The 27,520-nt window shown below is 40.9% G+C and overlaps 1 long non-coding RNA gene across 2 annotated transcripts in view; it reads left to right on the top strand.

Annotated features, from left to right (window-relative positions):
• Window positions 1–571: 571 nt before the first annotated feature.
• The window catches only part of LOC133270489 (uncharacterized), a 36,083-nt gene continuing 9,134 nt past the window's right edge, over window positions 572–27,520 (top strand). The window contains exons 1-4 of one of the 2 annotated variants that reach the window (XR_009743790.1): window positions 572–963; window positions 12,203–12,359; window positions 19,879–20,009; window positions 23,026–23,194. This is a non-coding gene — a long non-coding RNA (uncharacterized LOC133270489). Of the gene's footprint in view, window positions 964–12,202; window positions 12,360–19,841; window positions 20,010–23,025; window positions 23,195–27,520 lie in introns of both variants that reach the window. The other variant, XR_009743791.1, reaches the window with a different exon arrangement.

The raw sequence follows: 27,520 nt of genomic DNA, 5'->3' as shown, positions 1-27,520 counted from the left end.
CTGACCCCATGGCTGGGGGCTGCCAGGCCATGTCCTGCTGCCCATGCGGGCTTGGCAGCCAGACCTGCCTGGCACTGCCAGGCCGGGATGCTCTCAATGCAGCCTTGACCTTGTTAGGACAGCGAGACAGATGCTGCAGCCAAAGCACATGCAATCCTCAGCTTATGAGTCAGTTTCTACTGTATTATTGCTTTATTTATGCAAGTAGAGAAATGTCCCCCCTTACTAAGCTTGTTTTTCATAGTAACTGTTCATTGGGGTCAAGTGTATTGTAAGCACAGGAGTCTTGGTGAACAACACATCTCTACGTCCTCTGATCGTAAGCTGTATCTCAAGTGAATGCCTTCATAAAGTAGAACAGGTAAGGATGAAGATGTGAAGCTAATGCATGCTGCTGGATGAGAGTTGTGAGAGTGAGGATTGACCCTAGGTGTTTGGCAGGTAAAACAGTTTCTACTACTTATTTACCACTGATAGCTATGTCTCTTCCAAGTGGCATGTCTACATACTAAAAAAAAAATACTAAATAAATATATAAAACCCCTTAATTCATTAAAAGATTACACATATTTAAGAATTATTGTATATTGCCTTTCAGTGAGACTGCTTATCCTGAAATTTTTCTTAGTTCCTATCTTAGTTTGGGTATATGAATGAATAATGACATATGAATAACATTTGAAAGAATGGGTTCCTGGCCTTTGAGCAACTGTTGATTAAAGCAGTTGCATTAATAAGGCAATGAGAAGCATTTTTTTCCTGTGTGGGTTCTCATTTTTTCCTGTGTGGATTCTCTATCATGTAACGAGCTCTGGATTTATCTTGTAGCCTTTTTCTTCCTAGAAATGCCAACATAAATCTTGCTTCTTTGCATGTCAGTCCAGGGTCTGGCTTGCTTCAGCCTGTTCAGTCCTTAGGAGCATTAATCTGTTCTTTGACTTCCATCCAGCTGTACTGCCCCAGGTAACTCCATGCAACTACGCACCAGATGCTCTTTCTGGCATTTCACCTTGATCTTCACCTCGCCTGCACAGTTTAACTGTCCCTGAGCTCCACCTGAGAGGAATATTTCCAGGCTGTTTTGACCCTCATCCAGACCATATGTATTTCCTCCCCTTTCAAGTGCAGTAAATGTATTGCTGGAAGCAGACATCCCTGTTGATCGCATCCTACCCCTTTCTTCCCAGAAGTGGTTGAAAAATCTTCTCTCCATACTGTGTCTTATTCTGCCAGTGCTTCCTGTCACCTCTGTGCCTGCATGTCTCATCTCTCTTCATGTGTTACACCACCCTGTGAGCAGGGAAAAAAGTCCCAATCATTTATGTAAGCTGTTATGTTAACCTTTAAATCCCTTTTGAAATCTCGCTGTGCTCTGATGGCCGCAGCTCGCCCCTCTGGCACTAGTTAGGTAAACGACAAGCTCTAACTTCTGCTCCCTGTTATTTTGCTGTCCCCATCTCCCAACCTTTGCCTCTCTGTTTTTCCTTCTCGTAGCATTCTGTCTGTCACACAGGTTATTAGCTCGCCAGCTGTCTCCCCTGCTCTGCTTCTTATAATGCCAAGAAAAATGGGATCCTGAATCCTGATTTCTAGTCTGTACCATAAAGAATAAGGATTATGATCATTGGTACCATTCTGATTTATTCCATTACAGTATCAGTTTATGGTACATGAGTTTCACTGTATAGTAACAATAGAGATAAATTTTGGTCTCTTATTTTTCATAACCACTTGCTTGCTGTATATCATCAATTTTCTTCTCATTTAGATACTTGCTTCTACTTGGGGAAAAATAAAAATATCCCGGATGTCTAGGTAATAAAGCTGGTGAAACAAATTCCGAAGTGCATTTTACAATAGGATTTGATTGTAATGATTTTTCATATGTTAAAAAAGAGCATGCTGGTTCTCTCTGGGAAATGTTTGGGTTTATGTTTTGTTGGGACTTTTTACATCTGCAACTTGTAGTCATGTAGAAAATCTCTTTTTTTTTTTTTCCTTGGGAACACAGAAACATGCCGGTATTTACCAGCTGAGTTCACTGAAAACCTATATATTGTAACTTAATGAGGCTTGAAGTTGTATGGCTAAGATTTGAAACAAAACCTTAAAGCAGCATGAATCTGAATTTTGAAAGTACATCTCCCTGCAAGTCTGGTCCAAGCATCTAGAAAGAAAAAAGAAAACAGCAGATATATTTCAGATGAATTTAGTGGGATCAGCTACTGTAATGGGTCTGGATGCTTCTGTGGAGAGCCTTTTTCCAGATGAGTTTTGCATACAGAGGTCAATTGCCAGGCCACTGGAGATCACATCTCTTTCAGGCTGTGAGTACTGTTGCTGCTGCACCAGCAGCTTGTACCTGCACTTTTGCATAGTAAACCTTGGGCTTTGTTTCACTGGGGTCTGAAAGCCCAGCACCAGGTTTGCCCTTGGGGGACATGGCTTCCCTGAGGCTGTCAGGATTCTGGGGTCTTGGGGCAGCACAGGCGCTGACACTTGTGCTTACCCCATGGCACATTGTTCTCCACCCCCTGTGGTCCTCCATCTCCACAGCTTGCAGGGCGAAAAAGGGAGTGCACCTTTCAGGTTTTCAGAGCAAGCCCAGCACACCCTGTCCTGGGTTCAGTAGTACCAGTCATTTTTCTCCTTCTTTCAGCCTGGGAACAGCACTGATAACACTGATGTTTTTAGTTACTGCTCAAATGTTTAGTCTGACCAAGGACTTTCTGAGTCTCATGCTCTGCTAGGGAGGAGGGGAAGCCAGGAGGAAGCAGAGACAGGACACCTGACCCAAACTGACCAAAGAGGTATTCCATACCACAGCACATCATGCTCAGGTTGTAGAATGAGGCAGTTACCTAGAAGGGCTAGTTCACTGCTAGGGTCGGGCTGGGTATCGATTGGCAGGTTGTGAGCAGTTGTAGTCTCTTCCCTTGTTATTCCCCTTATCATTATTATTATTGGTGGCAGCAGCAGTGGTTTGTGTTATACCTTAGTTACTGAACTGTTCTTACCTCAACCCGTGGGAGTTACATTCTTCTGATTCTCCTCCCCATTGCTCTGGGAGTGGGAGGGAGGAAGAGGGAGAGTGAGAGAGCGGATGTGTGGCTGACTGAGCTTAAACCACGACACACCCTCACACCATCTGCATGGGGCCTGCACTGCAGAAATCAGAGCTGCATAAATGCTCTCAATGGGATCTGCGTGCAGTTTCTTCTTTGGTTCATTAAGGTTTGTTTTCACGATTGGCCAAAGCATGTCCTGGATCGGCTTCACCTTCTTTCTCAAAGTAAGACTCACTCTTTACTGAGTAGGGAAGTAACTATTTTGCTGTGGTGTTTCAATTACAAAAACTATAGATGGACATCTTGGTTCTCAGTGATGATTGTACTGCAGAAATTCCCTCGTCCCTTTGGGAAGTCAGGGTGGGAAATCGGCAAAACAGTGATCTCAGAAATCCCTGAAGAATATCCTGTTGCTTCAGGCAACACTCTCCTCTCTCCCCACCTCCTCTTACCTCTTCTTTCCCAGTCAGTGTACATGAATTTAGCAAGCAAGTGTTCTTTATTTATTTTGTATTAACAGGGAAATTGAAGAAATATTCAGATAAGTTGGAAATGATCCTATTGACAGATTTTCTGTGTGGCATTTCTCTGATATTGTTCCTCAGCTGCAGGCTTTGAGAGATGGCCACAATTGTTCCTGTTCAAACAAAAGGAGTATAATGAAAGTATTTTAATCTGCTGATCAGCTATTCAGAGGGAAAGGGATGGTCGTGCTAGGTGTCTTTGGAGACTGGAAATGAGTGCAGCAATGGTAATTGGAATATTTGTATTTATTTTCACTTCTTAGCAAGCTATTGTGTGCATGTTTTTGGAGGTTGCTTTTAGCTTCAGATCTCATTCCCTGCACCTTGGATTATTTAAAGAGCTCCAGGTCTAGTTACACTGCTGGTCTTAATGTATCAAAACCAGGAGGCTCAGCTTCATAACCACTTTGTATGGTTCGAGTGGAAAGATCTGCTTGAATGCCATTCAAAGAAGCTAATTTAGATGCATGTTCTGGAAACCTTTCTGAAAATGTAAGCTCTTTTTTAATGTGATTTTTTAAAAAGGGGGTTCTGATGTCAATCCAGGCCTTACAGCTTTCAGACTGGAAGATGGTTTTTGGGAAGATCCCAAACTGCACAACCTCAAGCAGTTTTTTGTCAGGGAAGACATCAACAAGGACAAAACCTTGGTTAGGAACCATGAAGTTGATGGGAAGTCCTATCCTTGCTCCCGCTGTGAATACTGGGATCAGATAACAGGAGTCTTGGTGCCAGAGGAACTACAGTAGAAGGCTGTCAACAAAAAACATTTTATTAGAGCTTGACAAGTTGAAGGAGGTTTTTCTCAGGTCTCACAGGTAATGAGATCTTACCAGCATCCCACCACATGCTGTCATTCCTTGTTTCACATACAGTCATTTTACAACAAAGCTTACAACCTCGCCCTTGCTGTTGTGTGAACACTTGTCTGGAGTCAGCCAGAGAAGGGGAATGTGTTTTATCCTGCAAAGACAAACCCACCCTGAGCATCAGTGGAAGGGCAGAAGGAGCAGGAGGGCTTTGCACTTGCCTGCTTAATGGTTTGTGGTTGTGCCACAAAAGCTGTTTGTGTGGGATATTCACCTGACAAGTATGCAGTGAAGTTATTTCTGAAAGTATATTCTTTTCACTGCTGGAAATAATGTTGCCTCTTGTTTGCAGTAGCCACAAGAAGGAAGATGAGAGGTGGATGTGGCTGACTAAAGATAGGGAGAGGGTGTGATCCAGCTTTGATGCAGTTTTCAGCTGTAAAAAAAAGCAGTAAATGAAGTTACATTGGGTAAGAAAAATTAGTTTCACCCATACACTCATAACAGAATTAAGGAAGGAGAGTTTAGGGAATAAGATAAACTTTATGTTTCTGTAGTTTTGTTTAGGTTCCTCATTGTGTTTAGAAAGATGAAATATCTTCCACTGCAGTTATTTTCTTATAATTTTTTTTTAATTATTCTTATTTTACAAAAATAACACAAAAATCTCTCCCAAATCCCCACATGGCTGTGAAAACCTTAGTGGTGAAAGAGTCTCTGGATGTATCTGTGGCTCATCCTAACAGGCTGAAGCTGTTCAGAATTACAGCATTGTGTGAAAATTTCCTCTAAAAAGAACTAACCAACTAGCAGTCCTATTTCTGATACCCTGTGGCTACCAAATAGTACCATACCAGTTTCAATTCACGTCATACTACAGGTGATGCCAAAGGAAACAACAGTATTTTTATTTTGTCTGTTGTTTTGTATTTATTTTGTTTTTTGTTATTATCATTTCATATACATATCAAATATAGTAGATTGTACAAAACTTTGAATTAAGACTAACTTTTGTTAAACACTTCTTATTTCTGTCTCATTACCATGTTATGCCTTTCTGCATTGCCAAAACCTATTGAACTGTTGCATCAAATGTCCAGACAGTATCACTTTAGCCAGAAGAACATGTACTTCTATAAAGGAAGATATTTTTCTTTTATTAAAATGAATCCTTAAAATATATATTCCAAAATAAGTGGAAAGAAAGGACACAAAATGCAAGAAAATTTCTATATTGAGAATGTAGATTTTGTTCGTGCTTTGTCTATGTAATTCCTGAAGTCTTTGTGCCGCTGCTGCTGTTCATAGTAAATTATATATCACCTCTTTCCTGACTCTTTTTACTATTATCTTCTCTGTTACCGATTCTTTCCCCTACTCATCATCTTCTTTCCTCTCCATAAAATGTTATAAAAGAGAAAATTGCTAAGTTTGAGGGTCAGATGAGAAGAAAATTATGTGCTGCTTGTCCATATGATCAGCCTTTCCTTGTGATAGCATCTACTGTGGGTGAGGCAAATAACAGTGGGACCCTTGCAACAGCTCAAACTGAGTGAATTATTTCTAATGAATAGTAAATACTTTGCCAGTTATTCTGACATTATTTTCAGATTTTGTTTCAATTAGAACTTTCTGAATCTTCTCGGTATGAAAGGAAAAATCCAGTAAAAGATCCACAAGACTGCTGCGAGCTATTTGTTTTGGGTGTATATGTATATTGTGAAATATGGAGAGCTGGGTTTCATTTATTTACTTTAAAAAGAAAATGGAATTGTTTCTGTTTCACTGGTAGGGAGAATGTCTGAGGCTGTTGGTTATCCTGCTAAGGCCTGCCTGGGGTCTCTCCTGGTGATACTCACTCTCACAGCTGAATGACACCAGTGCATAAAGTGATGCCTTACCAAACATTGCAGTGGTGTGGCTAGTTGAGCATGCCAGAGTCAGCATGGGATTTACTTTCTGCATATGAGAAATTCTACAGATTCTTCCCCCTCTACTCCACTCTTGTAAGAGCCCCTATCAGTAGTGCTTCCAGCTGGGACACCCAGCATAAGAAGGATGTGGACCCATTGGAGCAAATCTAGAGGACGCTGCAAAGATTCTCAGAGGGCTGGAACACCTCTGCTATGGAGACAGGCTGAGAAAGTTGGGCTTATTCAGCCAGGAGAAGAAAAGTCTCCAGGGAGACATTAAAGCAACTTTCAGTGCCTAAAGTGGCCAACAAGAAAGCTCAAGAGGGACTTTTTACAAGGGCAGGTAGGAATAGAACAAGGGGGAATGGATTTGAACTAGAGAGAATAGATTTAGATTAGATGTTAGGAAGAAATTCTTTGCTGTGAGGATGGTGAGGCACTGCCACACGGTGCCCAGAGAAGCTGTGGCTGCCCCATCCCTGGCAGTGTTCAAGGCCAGGTTGGATGCAGCTTGGAGCAACCTGGTCTAGCGGAAGGTGTCCCTGCCCATGGCAGGGGCGTTGGAACTGCATGAACTTTAAGGTCACTTCCAACCCAAACCAGTCTGTGATTTTATGAAAAGGACAGAAGATAGCAGCATTTACACATCCCGTCTTACCAGCCAGTAAATTGAAAAGAAGCATCCATAAGTAAAATGGTTTTATAGCCATTTGTGCTGACTGTATTGACGAATTCCATCAGATCTAGATCATCAAATTCTCTTGGTTTTTGTAATCCTTTGCTAGTCCACAAGCTGATGGGGGTCTTGCTCTTCTTCATGCATGTGCACCTACATTTTATGCCTAAGATGTGAATAGAAGTGCATAACTTTTCCTTTTATATAGACAATAGATGTTTTACAACAATTTTAATCTGAATCAAGATATTAGTGAAGTAATTAAGAAGACAGCCTCATGGAGTCTGAGAACTCGTATTGGGAGCTTGGCGCCTGTGGTGAGATGCTGCATAGCCATCAGTAAGAGAGACTGTCATGTTGTTTCCTGAATAAAGAACTTGCATAGCATCTCAAATACATTTGCTAAAATGCGTATAATGATGATAGAGCTAGGGTGAGTTTCAGTCTGTGGCTTTTTCCCCATGGTGAAATAAATGAGGGTTATTTTTTCTGACCCTGCTGTGTGTTAGTGTAGCATGAAAACCCTATTTATTGAAAAATAGGTTGCATAATGAGTTCTAGGACTTGAATTTATTCTCAAATAGCAAGAAATAGACTGCGCCTTTCCTACAGCATCTAGGAGTGTAAGGGTTAAGTGAATTATGTGCTTTTAATGGGATGTTAACTTGAGATAATGTGACTTTGTTGATAAACCTTAGAATATACTTCAACTAGGTTTTGTACTTGGTAGCAGTCTTGACTATGTCATTACAAGTAGAATTGAAAACAAAGCTTCTATATCCTCAGTGGAAATACCCAGCATAGCATGGCATAATAACATTCATCTTTATGTAGGTGTTTGCTGCATACAGTTTCCAAGGCAAAAGAGACATTGGCCTTGGTGTAGCTCTTCCAGGATGCCCTGATCTCTTGGTAGAGGGTATCTCTCTCTTCAGTCATACGGACTCAAAAGCCACCTGGTGACTTTTATACTGAAACACCTCATGTCTGGGAAGAAGCAATAACATTTAAGCGTATTAACTCCAAATACTTCCTTTAAAATAATAATAATAATAAAGAAGTAATGAATTTAAATGAATTTTAGCTCTAACGCTGTTCCAGTTTGAGCAGCATTTCCATGCTGTGACCTAGTGACTGCTCACTTCACTGAAAGCCCATTGCCAAGGCTCAAGGGGAGCAACATTTCCGCAAGTCTCCTTGAGGATTCACCTCCTCGGCTGGGGGCTCTGATTTTCCCAAGCTCTGACAAGCACTAGTCTTTCTGTTAGACTTGAGCAGCTCAGGGTGTAGTCACTCTGCCAGGCAAACTGGATTAGCTGAGCAGAGCTGGGGTGTGCACTGGTGCTGGAAAAGCCATGAAGGCCAGGCTTAGTGGAAAGAGCAGGGCATGCAGCAGGCTTCAGTGGGGAGGGCTGGGTGCTGCTGTGGCTGGGTGTGGGGCTAGGGCTGCACTGGCTTGAGAACACTGGGCACTGAGGCAGGCGTTCACCTTCCTGGTGGCTTGTTTTGTATCCCCTGCCAAAAGGGGGAATGTATAAAAGAGTATCCAGGGACACTTGTGGACAAATTCTCATCCTTGCATTAAATGCTCAAGCTTCCTGTCCTCCTCCAGGGCACTGTATCCCCAGTGTTGCACAAACGCAAGATCCCAGTAACACTGATATAAAAGACAGTTGTTTTGGGCTTTTTTTTCTTTAATTGAAGCTTCTTTTGATCAAGTTCCAAACAGGTATTTTACAAAGAGCCAGGTGCATACCCACATCATTATATAGATCATTAGGAAGTTTTTTGCTGTGCGGGTGCTGAGGAGCTGGCACAGGCTGCCCAGAGAAGCTGGGGCTGTCCCATACCTGGAAGTGTTCAGGGCCAGGTTGGATAGGGCTTTTAGCAAGCTGGTCTAGTGGAACGTGTCCCTGTCCATGACAGAGGGCTGGAACTGGATGAGCTTTAAGTTCCCTTCCAACCCAAACCATTCTATGATATGATTCTATGGCATGATTTCTATTAATTATAGGTGGTAGTAAGTTTTTGTGGTACTAACCTCAGCCATGGGCAATGGGAGCACTCACAGAGCTTTGGCCTTTTCCTTCGTTAACACTGCTTTCTTAAGTTGCTGTGCATTTCTGCATCTTATTATATGATCACAGCCACAAAACTGCACAATCCCCCAACTTAGGTCTGTGTCTTTATCTGCTTAACTTTAATATCTTGGGAACTGCAAACTTTATTTCATCATTAGGAGCAAAGAAAGAATGAAAGCCATCGCACCACCAAAAAGACATGCTGTGAAAAAAACTGCTGGAAATCTGTTTTTAATATTGAAATGAAGCACATTTTATCACCTAACAGAATTTATTTTCTCAGGTGACATGTTTTGTTTCTATAAAGAAACAGCCATTTTCTCATAAGCTTCTTAAGGCAAAAGTCTGTGAGAATTGTTAGAATATATTGTGTTCCTGAAGCTCCCTGCCAGCAGTGTCGCGTGGCAGGCGGGATAGCCACTGGCTTTGTGCATCCAGGTATGTCCCTGCCCCATGTGCAATTCCAGAGGTTGTTTCTACCCCAAAGTAGGAAAGTTATCTGCATGTTGACAAAAATGAATCAAGAAAATCTTCCCAAGAGTCACGCTGCTTACTGCAGGGTTCATGGAGGGGAAGGAAGGTACATCACCTGCTGGTGGGTGGTGGGAAGGATTAGGAGCTCAGTTTGTTATTTCTTCTGATTATTTTAATAGAGGTGTAATTCTTCCAGAAACCCTAGGGAATATGTTTGGGGAGGGCAATACAGGCATTTGCCAGCAGCGCTCAGTATTCCCATGCAATGATTGCCATTTGTTGTCCTGCTGCTCCCAGTGAGTCTGAGCAAGCTCCCTCCACATCAGTGGTGCTAGGGAATGGGTGATGCCTGATCCAAGCAGGAGTGATCACTTGCTAGAAGCTCTTCTAGTATGCTGAGAAAAGAGAGAGGAGTACTTATCCATTAAAAGAGGAGTAAATTATTTCTCGTTGCTATTAGCCACAGCACTGTTAAATTATACATGAGTCCTCACTGATCAAAGCCATAGCAAAAGGCAGCTTCTCTTTCTTGTTAAGGATCAATCTTTTTGTCAGAAAGGTGGCCTGTGATAACCTCTGATTTCCTCAGCAAATTGGTGGTCTTTCACCCTTCCCTGTAAACATTTCATAACTGACATTAGTGATATGAATCATAGAATCATTTAAGTTGGAAAAGACCTTTAAGATCATCAGGTCCAACTGTGAACCCAGCACTGCCAAGTCCAGCACTAAACCATGTCCCTAAGTGCCACATCAAAACGTTTTAAATCCCTTCAGGAATGGTGAATTCACCACTGCTGTGGGCAGCCTGTTCCAATGCTTGACAACCATTTTGGTGAACACATTTTTCCTAATATCCAATCTAAACCTCCCCCAGTAAAATTTGAGGCCATTTTCTTTTGTCCTATCACTTATTACTTGGGAAAAGAGACTGGCCCCCACCTTGCTACAACCTCCTTTCAGGTAGTTGTAGAGAGCAATAAGGTCTCCTCTGAACCTCCTTTTCTCCAGGATCAGCAACCCCACTTCCCTCAGCTGTTCCTCATAAGACTTGTGTCATAAACTTTCCTTTTTTTCCTGAGTTCCAGCCAAAGCTCTTTGTTAATCCAGACCAGTCTTATTCCCTGCCTGCTCATATTTCAGTACAGGAGGATAACTTACTCCTATGCCTCAGGGTTTCCTTCTTGAGGAATGTCCAGCCTTCCTGGACTCCTTTGCCCTTCAGGACAGCCTCCCAAGGAACTCTCTCAACCAGGCTCCTAAACAGGCCACAGTCTGCCCTCAGGAAGTCCGAGGTAGAGGTTCTGATGATCCTCCCCCTCTCCTTACTTCACCAAGAATCAGACCCTCTTTCGTTTCATTGTTGTTATCGTTCCTGTAATTGCTTGGTTCCACATGCAGAGCCTCATATCTATTGTTCAAGGGCATTTGGGAAGGTGGGGTGGTCACAGAGGAAATGTGACTGCTGCGCCAGGCAGGAACTTGTCACCATTGCCCTACTGTTTAAGTCACCATGTTCAGCCAGGTGGAGAGAGGATAGGGAATCCTCCATGTCACGTCTTGTCTGTGTATGGGCTCTGTCTCAAGGAAAGCAGGGTGCAGTTCCTGTAGTCTGCCTCTCTCTCACATGTGCTCCCTGATAGTCCTCAACCTACTGGCTTCCTCTCAGAGCTCTGTCACTAGTTAGAGATGTTCCTCTACAGGGGTGTATCTCCCACGGGTGTGCTCACTGCTGCCATCCATACTGTCCATATGCCCAACCTGGTCACTAGTGCTTCCTAAGAGCTTCTTTTATAGGTGTTAGGGGCTTGCCCACTATTGCTCCAGCCCCACTAGGGTTTCCTCAGCTGCTGTTGCATGAGCTGCAGTTTGGGAACACCCCCCATGCATCAATTGTGCCAGCGCTGGAGCTGCTCACCTCGGCAATTGAGGTATATACAGAGGAAGAGAGAATTTGGTATTGCATTGTGTCAAGGGAGTCTCAAATGCATCTGGCATTTTGACAGCTTCTCTTGTTGCTGTCTTGCATATCTCACCAGGATGTATATAGCTGCCATGCTGGCTTTGGAAGTGCCAGCTAACGTCATCTAATTAGTCCTGTAAAATGAATCTATGGGACTGCACAGGTCTTGGATCTTTAGTTTGTAGCTCATGTTAATTTTTCTCTGTGTATCCCATTCCTTGCCCAAGAGAAGAGGCATGTGATTTGTTTGTTTGGGGGGTTTTATGTATCTGCTCCTAAATGTCCTTGAGTATTTGAAAAAAAAAATAGTGTTTTACGTAAGCCAAATTAATGGATAACACAAAATACATGATTTCAAATAAGTTTAATTTCTAAGCCTCAAATTATAGCTTTTTTTGTTTTGTTTTGTTTGAAATAAGCACACTTTGAGCTCAGAGGCTAATGGAAGGACAAGATATGCTATAGGATAATCGTTAAGCTTTTGCTCGGTTCCAATGGGATTTTAAACAATGATTCACATGCGCCCCCCAGGATTAGATGGGCTTTCACATATTTTCAGCATTGGGTTCACCACCGTTCAGGTTGAATGCAAAATAAAATAGAAACTCATTACTTGCACTCTGGAAGTGACTTGGCAGCCATTTATAAAAATACTTAACATTCACCAATTTCCTTGGTTTCTCCTGTCCCCTAGGAGCACACTGAGAACAGATCCATTCATCACCATCCCATCCAGCAGCCTGGTGTGCGGCGGCTTGGAGGTAGCAGTGATGCCCTGGTGCTTTGATTCATGCAATCAGTAATCTCAAGACTTTACCTAAAAGGATGGAAAATGCAGTGTGACCCAGGAGGTAAGTGATGATTGTTGTGTGTGGCTACAGTTCGTGTCAACAAATAAAGCCTCCTGAGTCCAACCAAATGATAAAAATCCTTTTATTTTGCATTTCTTAAATCTTTGCATTGAAGTTGACCTTATATTTAGCGGTAAATAAATGTGAACAAATTAGGGAGTATGCTTAAACTCTGATTTGTTTAGGTCCCATTGCCTCCTTCAGACAAAAGTTTGGTTTAATTGGTTTGTTAATTTACTCTGACACTTCTGTCATCTTCATTTTGACTTGCATTCCAAGAAATGTCAGTTGATTGAGTAACTTTGTGGCTGTTGTAAGGGTAAGAAAACAAGGGTTTTGGGGGGAGGCTCTTTGTTAATCAGCCTCTGGTACAGCCATGGGTTTCTTTGCACACATGTTGATGCTGACCCTGCAGCCAGCAGTGCCAGTGGCCCCAGGACCCCTGCTGTTAGAGTCCCTATAGGACAGAAAGGATGCTTTTTTGATATTAAGGAAAATGTTATATTTATCATACTACAATTTATTGTATATTAGGAAAAATAAATGTTGGCTTTTACTATGACAGATTTTTGGTTTATCAACCAAATCCATTGCTGATGAAGCTGGCATTTGCTTCTCTTGAGTCATACAGAGGGTTTTTTTTGGCACGTGATACATTAGCAGGTGTGTATTCTTTGTGGCTACAATTTGAACAAATGTTTTGAAAAGATGACAGTGAAAATTACTTTTCTTCCCTACATTAACAAGTAGAGGTTGTGTATTTTAATTACTGTGACCAAGCTGCAGTTACAGCTGATAAACATAAGGAGATTATGCTGCAAAAAGAGAGAAGTATTTACCTTTTCTTAAGGAATTGTCACAAAGATCAACAGAAAAGGGGGAACGGGAAAGGTTGGACAAAATTATGCCAAGCCTACTTATTATTAATAACTGCAATACTGCACATTTACTGTATATAGCACACCATGACCTCAAAGAACTTAAAGCTCTACTACATGAATAAGTTATCTTTGTGATGCTCTAACATATTAAGCAGGACAAATACAACTTCATGTATGAAATAAGCCCACAAAGGCTTGTATCGCATCTTGGCTTAAGTGTGCATGTATGCCCCTGAAGTCAGCAATAGGATCACATCGATATAGTGCAGGATCAGAACATCACTATAATCTTCTTATCAGATGACAAGCATAACTGTAGAATTGAGAGAAAATATTTTTAGAGATGGGTCCACTTCCCCTCTCCCCCTTTTTTTAATCTTGTACAAGACTTGGTGGAACAACTGCCATGCTATGAACATGCAGTAGATTGCAGCCAAACATTAGGCAGTCTTGTAGCGGCTTTTGAAATGATCATATAGTCAGGATTTTACACTAGCCTTTGAAATAGGCCAGGGACTCTGCTTACACATCTTTATTACATTACTGCAAAAGTTTGTTTTAGTGTGGAGGCACGGATGTCTAGCAGTGTGGTGTAACTGAGAAAAGAAATTATGTGACCAACTGAGGAGACAGGCTGGGTACATTTCACTCCTGTAAATGATAGGATAACATATTGATCTGGAGGGAAACAGCATTTGCCATATGCTTGGTGCTAAAGTTTTTTGCTTGAAAGAACAAGAGTTGGCCAGAGACCAAAGCTCTGTGGTTAAACATGCCTTGATCTTTGAGGAAATTCCCAGTTTCCTTTGGCAGCTCTTCTTGGGTTAAAGCAGAAGAGGGTAGATGCAGTACTGGGCATTAGTTGCCATCATCTCCAGCTATCCCAGTTGCTTCGTGGCCTGTTACAACACTTGGGATCCCTTGGAGGTATTCCTGGTGAGTATCTTCTGATGGAGGTGTATCCTGTGGGGTATTTTTTTAATACTGTAATGTTTTTATAAGAGAATGTCAAAACAAAAGATGTTGAGAGATTCTTCTAGCTTTTATAGTACTTAAATTTATATATTTTGTGATGGCGTGTTTCATTTTGCAGATCCAACATAAACATATGATTTTGCACTGTAATATGCAGTTCTGGTAATTTTAAAGACTTTTGCAGCTATGCAATCTATAATAAAAAAAGAGGGTTTTGCTACCTTATGTGACTTATGTATGTGAAAGACTTCGAGTTAGCTTCAGATCATTGTCTAGTACTTCTTAGACTGGACTTAGAGACTTTTGACAGCTGGCTTCCCAGGGCTTCTGTCCCTGTGAGCCTTCCTGCAGCCAGGGGGCTTCAATAACTTGAAATAAATATTCCCAGTTTTAATTTCTTCCTGGACACTGATTTCCTTGTAATGTTCTTACAAGCAATACTTGGATATGTTGGACGTCCCTTGCCTTTTATCTATAGTTCAAGTCCTAGTAAAAGAAATTATTTATGGCTGCTGGTGTTACCAGCAGTGAGGGATGCTCTTCAGCTGGAGCTCTGGGTGTGTTGGTAGAGACAATCCTGCACACTTGATTCTAACAGATAAATGTGAGTGCAATGAACCCAGGACCTATTAAATGAGTTTCAACAGCTCATTCAAAGTTATCCTGCTTCAATTTTACCTCCACCAAAATGGGGAAAAAGACAGTTTCCTCTACTGGGCACCTAAATAAATGTGTGTGTGTCAAACGCTAGTTCACATGAGACTCTTGTATTTGAAACTTGAAAATTGTCTTGTACTTGGCTCCCATGTATCCCTGGGGCTCCCACTAACCTACATATGTGGTGTTCGGTGGCCAAGGGCTGCATCTGAGAATAATACTAGTGCTTTGACTCTTCTGCATTCTGTGTCTGCACACTTCAAACAGACAAAGTTAACACAGTATTAAGATGTTAAATACTGGAATTTGTGTAGCCTCTAACTTGCTGGTTTTATGAATGGCATTTTATCTGGCAGCCAACAGCATACCTGTCCCTTTTTTAGCCATAGTCAGCATCAAGAGAAAAGCTCACAGCAGACACTAAAGATTTTCTTTCTCAGTAACAAACATGGAAGCCTCCAGCCATGCCTTTTTGCTGTTATCATGAACAAAGGTCAATTGCCACATTTTGTTTTTTACTTTGTAATTAAGGGTTGAGCTTTCAGTACTTTTCACTGCAGTTACTGACAACAGAAATTCATCTTTTTAATCGTTGCAGAAAAAGGTATGGTCTCTAGAACAGATCCCCCTAAAACATTCTAGCTTTCTTCTTCTTTCATTTGGAAGCATGTCTACAGCTAGGAAAAGCTGAACTAGTGCGTTTGGAGAATATGCATTTTAAGACTAGCAGTTTGAATTTTGGTTTTCCTGAGCCAACTGAAAGTTATGTGAATGGAAGGTAGTCTCCAGGCTGAGGCTGTTATGGGAGACTGTGATTATGTTGCAAGCTGCATAGAAATTGCATTGTCAGACGCTTTGTTATTAAGGCCCATTGTGTTTGCTGCTGTTTTCCATGTTTCACATTTTATTGTATTAAGAAATTTTCCTATTGTAATTTTTCCCCTCGCTCATGCAGCAAAACTCAATCAGAGCTACATTAGTGAAAGAGATTGGACTGTTTTTTAAACTACTGCAGGCAGTCAGTGTTCCAGGAGAGCAGGCGGTAGCTGCTGATGGTGAAAGAGGTCTGGTGGGGGCACAGGGCCTGAGGCCACAGGAAGAATCACTTTGACAACCTTATATTGCACAGATAGTGGAACAGATACGTGTCATTACATCATTTGGGTATAATACACTTTTTGCTTGTCCATTACCATTATGAAAACGTGCTTGCTTTGTTGCATTAATAACTATTATGTTTATGAAATGAATTTAAGTGGAAAGATTTATTGTATTAAACAATTATAGGAAGGAAAATGGAAAACTTGATCCTTAGAGTGGTTTGAAAGAGCGTCTATCTCACCTGATTAGGAGAAAAAGCTGCTCTGTCTTCTTAAATTATTTTTTCTCTGTTTAAATAAATCTTGTGAAATGCTTGCATGCCTGCAAGAATTATGAAAAGCTGTTAAGACGTAAATCAAGTGTTCCAATGTTGCTGCATGAATCTTCCAAGGCAATAAACTTTTGATATCTTTGACAAGTTTTATGATTCAAGATAGGTACACTGTGGTATGTACCATATTTCAAAGTTACGCATCTGAATAGATAATATCAATTTTTATATGCTAATAATTTGTTTTGGTATTTTAATACTAGGAGCCATAACTCATATCTATCATGTTCCTTAGGCTACAGATGATTTGAATAAAATTGAGAGGAAAAATCACTTCAGGAATACCTGCAGTATTGCACTGTTCCATTGCAAAAATAAAGCCTAGAAATAAAAAATTTGAATTGAAGCTGATCAGCTTCAGGTCAGGATTGTTCCCTCTGATGTTTTCCTTTCCCTTTGCCACAGTATATTTTCAGTTTGCTGAATGTTTGGGCTCTTTTCCATTTCCTGTGGTAAATTCTTGAGTAGGCAAATCAATCTTGCTATTTGCACACAGTTTTCACCTAGAAGTATAATCTAAATGTTTCCTTCCTTAAATTTACCTGAAACTCCCACTGATACTCATGGCATATTACAAAGTTTTACCTGTTCTAATACATTACACGTTGTGGGAGAAGTTGAAACTCAATTTTGCTGTTGCAAACTGGATGATGATGGCAGTGATATTTGAATGGTGGGAATGTTATGGCAATATTGGAGAGTTATAAAGCTAACTGAAAACTATTTTGAGGGCAGGCATTACTGAAAAACAATTTAATCTCTATAGCTTTGTAGCAACTCAAAATTCCTCTATCTAAACGTAAGATGCACAAAGGGCCATGAAAGCTCACTAGAACCTGCAGGGATTTCTAAATGTTTTATATAAAAGAAAATCAACAATCAAATAAAAAAAAAAAAAAGGAAAAAAAGGGAAATGTCTAACCATAGAAAAGATAAATGAGGCTAAAACCCAGTTTGTATTGTTTTTCCAGTAAAAATATCTTTAGTGTTAAGTAGAAAATCTCATTGCATGGTAAACAGTTTATCAACTACCTGATCTTGAGTACCTTTGAGACCCCATCACAGCATTTATATTTAACCAGGCAAGTCAAGACTGATTCCCTTCTCCCCACTTCATCTGCTCTCTCTGCGTGTGTGAACCTATCTTTATTAATGGTAATTTGTCCCAGTGTTTCATATTATTTATTTTGAGTTTCAAAGCTGTTTAACAGAATGCTCCAGTTTACATCTGAAGGAAACAATTGCCAAAGTGTTCAAGATGTAAACACTTCAGACTTATCTGTACCCCTCTTCGCCTGCCAAGAGCAAAGCACTCTGGTGAGTTAGCATCCTGGTTAGTTTTTCAGGAGTCAAATTATTAAAACCCTAGAAAACACAGCGAGTGCTTCACCACCACCTCCCTTCCACCTGTACTATCTTGGTGTTTTCTGTAGAACCTGCATTTCAAATGATTTTTCTTTTTACTGGTTTTCTTTTTCTCCTGAGTTGCAGTTTGGAGAGTGTTGCTGTTCAGGTGATGGTAAGATTTCATGGGTTTCTTCATTCCTGCCCGTGAACACACCAGAGATCAACAGTGAAAATGCTCAGAAATGCATATGTAAATATTGGCACAGCATCCCTGCTCTGGGGGGATTTCTAACCTTTGCCAGCTTATCATAAGCACCATGCCCCAGTGGCATTAACCATGGCTGTAACACAAATCAGCATCTCATGCCTTCTGCTGTCTCTGTTGACATGATTTCTTATATTCTCCCCCTCTTTCCTTGCAGGCTTTCTCTGGTCTCTCTCATGCTGGAGGCAGGTTGAGCAGGCTTTTCCCCATGCTGGGCTATTGCCAGGGAGCCGAGAGCAGAGCCCAGATGTGATGAGATGATATTGTTCCTCTGTGCAGGCAGAAGCAAACACAACCCAGCCCGTCCTCCATGAAGACTACGACCTTCCAAACCATGGAGGAAGTGGTTCAGTGCCTAGCTTTGTCTAGAAGTGGGACAATTCCTGTCATCCTATGGCTTGTTGTTCAGGTTTCATGAAGGCCAATCAGCTGTTTCCCTTTGGGAGCTTTTCATAAAATTTAATTCATTCAAAAAGGTGGATTTTTGAATCCATTAAAAAAATTCCTATCAAAATGGATGGGCATGGGTGACTTTTGCAGTGCTTCTCACAGTGTGCTCATTAACATATCTTTCACATGGGTAATTTGTTAAAGATGAGGTGATGCTTTCTCTCTGGCTGTTTTTTGTTGTTTTTTTTTTCTGGGATTTTTTTTTTGTGTGTGTTTATTTTAATTTTTTTAGGGTTTTTTTTTTGTGCTTTTTAAAATTTTTGATTTTTGTTATTATTTAGTTGAAACCAAAATGGCCTTCACGAAAAGAGCGAAGGAAACTGAGAGGATGGGAGCTAGAGGGTTTATTACCCAGTGTCTTTTTTCCTTGGAAAGAAATTCATTATCTCACAAGGAGGAAAAACATGTTGCTGAAGGGAAGCAGGGCAGTACCTCAGGGGCACAGCTGGCAGGTGAGGCAGCAGTAAGACAGGGAGTGGGGGATAGAGACAGGGATAGGGACAGAGGAACAGGTCATGGTGTGAAGAAATTTAGGCTCTTGCCTAATATCTCTGAATTACATTCAAAAGTCTGTTATAGTTGGCTGTGATATAGAAAGTCAACTGGCTGCTCTGGAGGCATCCTTCATACCACTGCAAGAAAACAGAGGAAAAACTTTTTGAAATGAAAGAAAAGGTGAAACGTTTCCATCTGAGCATTTTCAGGAAAAACTGCTTTTCTTTTTTGCCAGCGTGAGGATATCGTCACTTGGGAGAGTGGGGCAGGGCAGCAGCATTTTCCAGATGAATTTGCAGTTGACTTACCGCTTGCACAAAGGTATATTTAGGGATGTATCCAGACACCTTATCCTTTTCACAATTGTGTCACCTCATAGAAACTGTGTGCAAAAGGAAACAGCTCTTCCCAAATAATATCTTGTTCCTTTTTTGGATTACTATATTCACATAGCTCTTCTCAGGAAATAATTTGCAGTGAATATAGTCATTCTTGCAGTAAAATGATGGCATCAAACAGCTAGAATGTGCTGCTTTACCATGTGAAATGTAAAGGGAGTGTCACCTCCTGAGACTGCTGGTTTGCACCATCTTATTGCAAATATTGATACTGTGAATGTGTTCCTTCTTCACCAAGTTCTGACTCCTTGCAGAAGGAAGTGCAAAGGGGGCTTCTCCCCTCCCTCACCCTTTCTATTCAGGGTGTATTCTAGCCGTTGGGATAACAGGCAAGGAATGGGAGATGGGAACAGCAAAGTTAAACACTGAAAAATAAAGCCAAAAGGAAAATTAACTTCAAAAACCTTTCAATGTTAAAATCTTGAAATGTTCAAGTGTTTCTGATGTCTTCTGAGTTCTGGACTGAGACTGAATACTCTGAGTTGGCTCTAAAGCACTGATTTAACAGGCAGTAGCCTCAAAGCAAGAGGGAACTGGAAGACTTGACACCCCTTGCCGATACCCTCTCTCTATCTTTCACAGCTTGGCTGTCAGTAATGCTTGTCTCCTGTCTCTCCAGGGCTCCCACGGAGGAGCTCCCAGCTGGAGACTATGTCTGCTCTCTGTGGGACAGATTCTTCACTCCAAACCTGCCTTTTAAGTGGCTGTGACACAAAGCTGTCTGGGCTGAGAATTTACAGCAATAATGGGGTAATTTATCTAAGCATATCTCCTCATCACTGCTTGCACTTTGAAAGGAAATATCCCTCATCTTTAAAGCCAGTAACACACCACCCACTACTACATGGCTAGGCAGAGGGAACAGATGTTGTATCACAAACGAGAGTCAGAAAGGATTTAAATAATGCAGTCAAAAGGGAAGCAGTAGCATGGGAATGCATCAGCTGCTGTTGGGAGTGTCTATATTGTACCTGTAAAACTGTGGAAAATTACTTATTTCACACCTTCTGAAGACTATAAAGGAGGCCAAAAAAGTGGTAATTGTATTAGGAATTAATCCACTTGTCCCCTCAGTATGTTGAAATGTCCCTTTCTATAGAAATGACAGAAAAATGGAAGGGCAGGAGCCTCCCTAAAGCCTGTCTGAGAAGTGGGGTGCAGGCACCGGGATTGGTACTATCAGGTTTCATGGAGACTTTGTCTTGTACTTACTTAGGCTTTGGGGTATGTGTTCCAGTCTCGCATTTAAGGTAAGCCATGAAATACTGTATATTGACTGTTATTTGTTTTTCTGTACCTCGATAATAGAAACTAATAGAAGCAGATAGCTAATATGTTCTGGTGGGATGACCTTGGGAGCAGGAGACCAGCTAGTTGTGTCTTCCTCCAGGGAAGAAAGTTAGAGGAATTACTGCCAAATAATAATAATAGCAGCAGCAGCAGCACAGGCTGTAATTCCCCACTCTCCTACTTTAGTGACACACCTGAACACCAGCATGAAGAAAACAAGTAATTTATCAAATATAATTTCTTGGAACCACTGGGTGTGTGAAGCAGAGTGGGGGAGAAATGGGTCTACCTCATCCCAGCCATTAAGGAACTAGTATATAATTTTCCCATTTTGGCAATTTGTTCTTGCTTAGGCCAAATCTGGATGTGAACTAATACGACTTGCTGTATGTTCCCATTTCCTTTTTAAGGCATGCTGAGGTGCAAGCTTTGCTGCACCCACCTACACTTCCTAATGAGGGATCTGACCCCGTTGCTCTCTGTGTTCCTGAGGTTCCTGTGCAACCACAAATCACCCACCTCAACTCTCATTTTGACCTAGTTTCTTGTTGGTTTTGTTGGTTACATTTTTAAGGAAGCGAGGTTTGTGTGATACCCTTGGAAATGCTGAGCCTTTTGCATCTATTTTCATCTCCGTGAAATCAATTAAATTTTACTGTGGGAGAGAAAATGCAGAGATAAATACCTACATGTTTATTAAAAGAAACTGGTTAAAGGGCTGTCCTAAAGCAAATCAGGCAGAACTTAGACATCAAAAACTCTTTGGTGGCAGCATCTGGCCAGGAAATGAGCAGGTGGAGGAATCTGGGCATCAGCATCATCATAAAACATAGTTCATGTGCTGTGGGGGTCTTTGGTTGTGAGGTTTAAGGAAAAAACTAATGGAAAACCTTGTTACAAATTCAATTTTAATAAAAAAACAAGTTATAGAGGAAGAGGAAAAGACTAAAGAGTTGGGTAGAAACATCTCTGCACATAAGAAAAGAGAGAGCGAGATGTGCTGCCTGATTTCTGTATAATAGAAGTTCATTTCTTGATAATAGAGGTGATTTTGGCCAAAAAATGAAGTGAACTTGGTGTGTCTCATCCACAAAGGAAAATAAGAGTCCAATGCTGGAAGGTTATATTGGTTTCTATGGGGAGAAAAGTACTGGCCAAGGTGAGATGGCTGCAGAAGAGGGGATGCAGGCACAGCGATATCTAGCATGTGACACCACAGCACAGCCTGGCAGAGGGAGAAATGGGTAACCTGGAGCAGTTATATGCAAAAAAGTCTTCACAAACAGAACAAGAAGCTGCTGTGACATGTATAGTAAAGAAAAGGTTTGAATAGTTCTGAAGACTGCAGATCTGAAAGCCACCCCTTCATCTGTAAGAAAGGTTGTAAACCAGTAATTGGAAAAGCCTGGTCTGGGTGCAAGAGATTTTGATGGGGAAAAGAACAATCTGCACTGAGTCATAAAGAGAATAAATCTATGATCAAAACCATTCAAGCAATTTCAGCTGAGGCCTCCTGGGCTGAGCTTGGCAAAGAGGAATAAACTTGGCACAAGACCTTTGCCAGTGTCCTGCTCCTGCCAGATGGGATTGTTCTTTTGGCCTTTTCCAGTGGGATTTCCTAACTTCATTTCCAGTTGCTGGTTCCCTGTGCCCCTTTGCATTATGGTTGGTTGCCTCAGTTCTGCCTTGCCGCACTATGAGCTTTTTCCCACTTGCCTACATACTTCCACACAGAAATTGGGAAGATTTGGATGTGTTGCAGTGCCTGACGGGATCTTCTGAGTGTCTGGAGTGGTATGAGAAAAGTATGGATCTTCTGCGGTAGAAATATTAGTAGGCAAAAAACAAAATAAGCATAAAGAAGAATAAAATAAGAACAAAGACAAATAAGGACAAAAAGTAACAAGGGAGAGAAACCTGGTTCCTCGTTACTCATCTACAAGTTGGAGAATATAAAGTAGCAAGTGAAGGTGTTATTGTGGATTTGGTCCTGATGCCAGACTTGCATGAAATGAGCTGTAGGAAGTTCCTCTTCATTATGGGAAGGATTAATATAAGAGATAAGAAAGTAAGGAAAAGCCTGTGTGAACAAAGGACTTATGAAGCGAGTAATTAGATAAGACATTCACAGAGATTTAGTTATTTAATTGCTCAGTAGATAATGTGTGTATATATGTACACACATGCAAGTTATGGATGTTTCTGCATGCAATTATCTGTGAATATGCTATATACCTCTGAAATGGCTGATAAAGTTCTAAGTTGACTGTCATGAGTTTTAATGCCATTGAACTAAATAGCTTTGCCATTTAACTCAGCATTTCACTAACAAACGGAAAGTATTAAAAACCTTAGAGGGCAGAACTTTCTGGCTTTGCAGAATTTGAAGTCAATTCAAGCGCTGTGTGTGTGTGGTGGGGAGAACAGGGCTGGCAAATGCATTTTTTTCTTTTACATCTTTTTCTTCCTAAACCAGTCCAACAGAGGAAGCTGTGACCATGTACCCCAAGGGCATTGAGTTACTGAGACTTTGTGAATGAGTTTGCATCCCTAACGCTGCAGTACGTGGCTCTGTCATATTCACAGCCAGTTCCAGCTGGGAAGTGCGTGAGTTTAAATCATCATGAAGACAAGGTTGGCTTTAAGTAAGCCATTTTATCTTTCTTTATAATGCTTTGAAGGAGGAAATTTTGCTGCTTATGTAGCTCTTGAGAGCTGTTATTTCCAGTGGCTCACCTGTGAGTGCAGTGCTGAAGGACACAGTTTACAAGGTGTAGCTGTTGCGGAGCCGTAAACATGCTTTATTGAGCAGACTGGGGTTTCCAAAGGAGCCAAGGAAATTAGTCACCTGCCTTTCCACGTAAATAAATGACCAGCATGTCTTGCAGAGATAATTTTTCCATAGGTAAGTAAACCTCGGGAGAGGGGGGAGATATCTCCATCATGTGCCATGACCCTGCACAAAAGGACAGGAGTTCTGCAGAAAGTTTGGTACGCTTTTGCGCTGGAGAAGCTAATGTCATACTTTCCTTGTCTGCTTTGAGCTGTAAATCTCTCAGGGACCTTCAGAGAGCTCTTTGTGCTCTGTGGGATTTGGTTGGGAGGATGCTGTCTGAATCAGTGGCTTCTCAAGACAGGTCAGCTGCAGAAAGGAGCAGGGAACTTCTCTCACCTGGAGAGAGATAAACTCAACTCCTGACACATTTAAACTAACCTCCACTGAGCTAAGCAGCAGTTTCCCTGAGGGATGCTGTTCTGCAGTTTCTCATCCTGGAGCTTCTGGTTTAGTCCACTTCCCGAGCTAAGCAAATGGAATAAACCCAGTATCTGGGTAAGTAAATCAGCATCGGCACTGAGCAGGATGCTGTTTGTCACTTCCTGTCTCTTTCTCTCTAGAGAGACACGAGATTGTCACCTACACCAAATCTTGTCTATTAAAATCTAAAGCTGGATGATCACATGAATGAGTTCAGGTCCTACAACGATAAAGTAAACGTCTGCTGCTATAGAGAAGCCAGTTGGTGACCTTTCCACTCAGCTTCCCTGGTGATTCACAGGTTTTACTTTTTTGTACAAAAGCACTTTCCCTGGCAAAAGCTCCTTTAGTGAAGGTGAAAATGAATAAAATAAGCCCACAAAACACTGAAGGGAAGGTTAGGTCTTTTCACAGTTATCACTATTTATAACATAAAGCAGCTGAAGTGTGGTGAGCTCTATGGAGAAATGCATGCGTTTCTATGCGCCAGCCTGAGCTCAACTCCCGAGTTCATTTCCTCATGTTAGCAATTCTTTGGTGTCCTGTATTTTCAGGAGGAAACTTCTTCATAGCCTGGCGTGCCAATGTGATCTCTTTAAATGATACTGAGAGCATTTGACATTTGACTCTATTAAAAATTCATCAAGAATTGATATACTGCATTTTTCATTGAAGAAATTGCAATCAGGTAGCAAAGTCTGAATATTCATGCAAAAGTAATATCTTTTCAGCATTCATTAATCTGAGTCAGCAATGAACTACACCTAGAATTGAGTGATAATTTGGAACAACTAATTTATTTGATTATTTTTCTCATCTTCCCCATTATTAAATATCCATGACCAGTTTAACTGACCTTCCTGAAATTTTTCATTTAATATTCAAAGGTTTTTTTGGTAAATGGTTTGAAGGGCTGTTGTGTGGTTGGTGGCAGCAACCAGCCAGGCTCACCCAGGCTTGCAGGGCAGAGCATCCTGTGGCAGTAGGACAGCCGGTTCCTATGCTCAAAGCTGCTCTGGGGAGCAGTGCTGGCCCCACACACAGCTCTGCACCAGAGGACGTACTCCATGGTAAGGTTCCCTGCTTTTAGTTCATGGCTGATAGGGTCAAGCCCTGAACAGGCCGTTCCTTTGTCTTTACTGTTATCCTGAAAATATTTTAAGTTTCTAAGTTCTCTCTCAGTCTCTTTTTGGCTTAAAGTTCAATTTCCCAACTTTGTTTCACCGCTTGGCAATGTTTCATAGACCTCTGATCTGCTACCTTCTCCTTTATCTATTCCATCCATTTAGCCCACAACTTTACTGACATATATCTCTTTCTCCAGTGAGGACTAAGCCTAGCAGAAGGATTATTTCCCATATCTCAGTAGCTACACTTCCATTTGTGACCCCAGAATGACTGCATCTTTCAGAGCAGCCATCCTCAGCTTTCCCCAACCTGCAGAAGTTTCCCCAGCCTGTAATGACACAATTGATTATTTTTTCCCAAGTATAGTGTCTTGTATTGTCTCTCCTGAATACCAGGAATTGTATTTCCTGAATAATCTTTTTCTTTAAAGATTATTTCCGCTATTTGTCAAGACCTTTTTTGAATTTTAATCCTGTCCTCTTGTGTTCTGCAGTTCTTTCCTGCACAGAGTTATCAGCAAATGTAATAAGCATATTCCTTTTTCCATCATCCAAGTCACTAATGAAAATATTAATAATACTGAGTTAAAGGCAGGTCTCTCTGAAACTGTGCATGATTCATACTTTCATTTTGAATAGAACTGTTTTCTGGTAATGAATTGTCTTCTAGCAAGCTTTGTAGCCTGTATACAGATCCCCAGATGCCATATTAATAGCTAAGGCTGAAGTCAAGCTGTGCCTCTTTAATGTCCCATAGAAGGAAATGCAGTTGGTATGGTACACGTCAGCAAATGCTGTTTGCTACTGCTCATGCCTTGGGTATCTTGTTGCTTTTATAGAAAGATTGAGTTTTTTCTGTGAATGGATGGTTCGTGGGCTGATATGTAAAGCAGTATGTTTTCCTTCTTAAAGACATGGTTACCTTTTCCCCTGTCTTTTCCTCTTCAGTCTTCCACGATAATAGTTAAGAATCTGATATCACTTCAGACATTTCCTTAAGTATGCAAAGATAAAGCTCATCATCATAACCCATTTGAAGACATCTAAATTAGGTAGGCACTCTCACCATTCTCTTTTTATGAGATTAGAATCTTCCCTTTTTGTTACAGTATTATTGTGCCGACCATCTGCTCTCAGTTGGCCTTTTACATGAAGACTGAAGCAAAGAAAGCTTATTAAGCATTCAGCTTACTTGGTTAATGGTTTTCCCACTCCTTTTTTGGTCTGTCTTTATTACTAATGTACTTATGGAATTATATCTTGTGAATTGCTCAACACTGTGTACCCTGACCTCTCCAACTTCGTTGCTGTACTTCGCTTCATGAAACGCTTGCTAAACTATTTTAAGTGCTAGAGCTTAGGCTACACACTGGAATTCCTACACAATAAATCCATGAAGTATATATAATCTGTTTTCACCTTCCAGTCATACTTGTGGGTCAGGCCTCTTGCTTGAAAGGAAAGGTGGTGGCAGCCCCTCAGTTAACACTGAACTGAGCTCATGGCCAGTTAAAATCTATAGGCAGGCAAAGGCAAAAAAAACAGAAGTGAAATTATTGAGATTACAAACTTCTTTTTTTCAATCTAATAATATGCTATTTGTTCAAATTACATTAACTTTTTTTCCCAAGTTTTCCTCTTCTGAGTCATTCTGTTCTTAGTGCCTCACCTAGATTGTTTCTTAGGTCTTTAGACTTCTCTGTGGATTTCCCTTTATTGGTCCCCAGTAATTGTTCTCTGTCCTTGATCCTTTTAAAATAGTGACTGCAGCAAGTTTTACCTTTCTATGTATGTGACCTCAAAGACACAAGAAGAATCCTTCTCAATTACATTGGACAGCTTGTAAACAGATTTCCAAATTATTCCAGCCATATGTAAACACACTAGGGTTTTAAAAAGTAGTTTGAGTCACAGAGATGTAGATCAGTAGAGACTTCTGGTTTGAATTCATGCATGGCAAAGCAATTTAGATAATAAGATGGGGAACATAATAACGTAAAATTTCAGTGTTGCAACTTCAGTTTTCACTCTCACACTACAGACGTGAGAAATGAAGAGAACTCTGATTTGCAAAGCTAAATAAAACAGAGGTGCAGAGGAACCTGACTGGGTGTGCTTGACCTTCTTTTCAGTTTTCAAGCAACTCAAAACTGAATCTTATGCAAAACTGGCCATTATCCTTGTTTTCTCATGCAAAGCGATGAACCTATAACTTACTAAAGAAAGCAGACTGCTCTTTGCTGATATAAAAAAAAAAAAAAAAAAATCTCAGCTTTCCTCATTTTCTCCTGAATCATCTGAAAATGGTTAAGCTTTGTCAGATCCTAGTAAAAGATACTGAAAGAAAATAAACCTGCATAAGGTACTGAAAGAAAATAAAAATGCACACAGCTATGTAACAGAAACTGACTGAAATTTAGCAACAATTTTGAATTTATCTTAATTCCTGGCAACTGAAAAGCAGGAGCCTCTGCTGGGGCCTGCCTTTTTCGGGAGGTGCTGGTAAAATAGCCTTAGCCCAGCCCTAAGGTAACTGATGCCTGGAAGCATCTCTGGTTAACAGAGAGAGCAAATCATAATTTGCTCTC

This window comes from Pezoporus flaviventris, unplaced genomic scaffold (genome assembly GCF_033815535.1).
Source record: "Pezoporus flaviventris isolate CSIRO_AGI_PZ_B2104156 unplaced genomic scaffold, CSIRO_AGI_Pfla_v1 ptg000021l, whole genome shotgun sequence".
NCBI classification, from domain to species: Eukaryota; Metazoa; Chordata; class Aves; order Psittaciformes; family Psittacidae; genus Pezoporus; species Pezoporus flaviventris.
The sequence above is the reverse complement of the archived record's forward strand: the minus strand, read 5'-3'. Positions and strand labels throughout refer to the sequence as shown.